Below are 2500 nucleotides of genomic sequence, written 5' to 3'. Positions count from 1 at the left end.
AATGAAGAATTGTTTTTGACTTTACGAATTCAATAAAAACGTGTGTAGCTGTGTGACTGTGTGAGGGCAAAGGAGAGATGGAGGCTGTGAGAGAGACAGACAGAGAGATAGCGTTCGAGAGGAAAGAATGTAAAAGCGGGATGCAGGGAGAGAGATGGAGAAAGAGAAAGAGAAAGAGGGATGGGGAGAGGAGCCAGGGAGTTGATAACTTCCTGAGGGAAAGTTCCGAAGCAAAGGACCACAGAAGACCAATACACCAATACCTCTGGAAGGCCCACCAATGTTACCTTTGCAACTGCATTCCCGTTCATTCTCTTTTTCATCCCTTTCTCTCTCTCTCTCTCTCTCTCTCTCTCTCTCTCTCTCTCTCTCTCTCTCTCTCTCTCTCTCTCTCTCTCTCTCTCTCTCTCTCTCTCTCTCTCTCTCTCTCTCTCTCTATCCATGTGCATGTGCAATTAAAACACAAATGTTACCATTCCATGCATTGTACCAACGTTATTCTCAGGCTATTTTGCACCTACAGTCTCTCTCTCTCTCTCTCTCTCTCTCTCTCTCTCTCTCTCTCTCTCTCTCTCTCTCTCTCTCTCTCTCTCTCTCTCTCTCCCCCCATCGATCTCTGCCTACTCCCCTCTTATTTTTTATCTCCGCTCCACCCCGTAACCTGCCCTTTTGCCCTCCTCAGAATCTCCTGTTTTTACCGTTCCAGTCCCTTCTCAAGTTTAATTGTTCAGTTCTCAGCCCATCAATGTCAAGCCAGAGATAAGCATGGGCGATAGGCCGTCGGGGATGGGGGCCAGTGTTGCCAGATGTGTCTGATCAAATCCCGCTCAAAAGGTTCTCAAAAACTGCCAAAATATGCTAAATTCTGCCCAATTTCAACAGATTGCCTTAATTTCTATGGGTATAATACTTCAGGAAAAAAAATGCCAAATGGCCAATTTTCCTAGTTTTTACCTGCAGATGGCCATCCCAAGCAGCTCAATTGGGCGGGTAACCGCCCAATCTGGCAACACTGATGAGGGCCCCTTGACATGGGACCAGAGTAAAGAGGGGGGGGCCCTTGAGGCTGGTCGCTGCTCACTCAGTGGGTGTCTTGGGTATAACCCAAACAAAACGTCTACCTGGAAACGGTTTCCAGACTCCTGGAGAAGGTGCTTTTTAGGGGGCTCTTTATTTTGGATGGGAAACTTCAGACGAAAACACCACCAACACACACTCTCGTATCACAAAAGTGAACAAAGCTTCTTGGCCATGGTAGTGTATCAGTGCATTCACATCTACAGTGATGACTATAAAGACAGCTACAACTCTAACGCTGTAGCAATCCTTACAGCTCTAAAGGATGGTGCCGTTCACATAGTAAGTATAATGACGACATACTGAATGATATCGTTTCTGAACCATAAAATAATTTCAGCCAATCAGAGTTCTTTGGAATGTATAGACATCATGCCTTCTGCTTGTTCATGTACATGCGGAATGGGCGTTATCGTTTACAATTGTGAACGGAAATATCTTTATAATCGTAGCTATCTTTACAGTTATTGGGAACAGGCATAATGGGCTGACTATTCCTAGACTTCTGGGTGTCCTCTGACTGCCATGACAGTGAGCCTGGTTCTTTGATATCACGGTCATCATGTTATACCCTGGAGAAGACGCTAGGGTTGCCATCCGTCCCAAACAAAAGTATGGTTACTATTGAGCTGGAACGGGACACAATGTGCCCTATATTACAGTCATCAACACTATATATTTTTTAATGTCAATGGAATACATGGGAATGTGATGGGATTTGCCATTATTCAATCACCCTAGAAGTGGTTAAAATGCAGGAACTTGCATTTAAGAAATATAAATCTTAACCTAAGCGTGAGTGAGGTGTCCCTTACTTTTACCCCAGGGAGTTGGCAAACCCACCTCCACCCCATTTTGGTACAGTTGGGTTTAGGTTCTTTCTGGGTGATGTTATTGGATGTATCTCAGACGTATAAGAAGCCCATAGCTCCTCTAATAGCCGACTAATAGCCGACTAGTCTAGCTCTTAAACTGGTCTAAGCACCACACCCACAGTTTTCCATTGGAGAGCGTGAGCTGTCGCTAGAGCTGCAGTTATGCTTGTCTGTTATGATGGATTTGTGGTTTTTAGAAGGAACGTCTTTGTAATACTGTCATGACGCAAATGGTTTGGTCTTCAACAAACACCATATCCAGATTCCTGACTGAGAGCAGTTGCAGAACAGACTGCTACAAGCTTGTAGCTGGTCATGCAGCTGAAAGGCTTGGACACATTTGGCTACGGATACTACACTCCTTATTGTGCGTGTGCGTGTGCGTGTGCGTGTGCGTGCGTGATCTCTTGGGGGCTCATCACAAATATTCCCTCCCAACACACACGCACACACACACACACACACACACACACACACACACACACACACACACACACACACACACACACACACACACACACACACACACACACACACACACACACACC

General features: G+C 45.5%; 1 protein-coding gene across 1 annotated transcript in view; it reads left to right on the top strand.

Moving 5' to 3' along the window:
• Nucleotides 1-2500, top strand: part of atf6 (activating transcription factor 6) — a 138566-nt gene that overhangs the window by 101257 nt on the left and 34809 nt on the right. The gene's annotated exons all lie outside the window — the stretch shown is intronic.

The sequence above is a fragment of the Engraulis encrasicolus genome, chromosome 6, assembly GCF_034702125.1.
Source record: "Engraulis encrasicolus isolate BLACKSEA-1 chromosome 6, IST_EnEncr_1.0, whole genome shotgun sequence".
Lineage (NCBI taxonomy): Eukaryota > Metazoa > Chordata > Actinopteri > Clupeiformes > Engraulidae > Engraulis > Engraulis encrasicolus.
The sequence above is the reverse complement of the archived record's forward strand: the minus strand, read 5'-3'. Positions and strand labels throughout refer to the sequence as shown.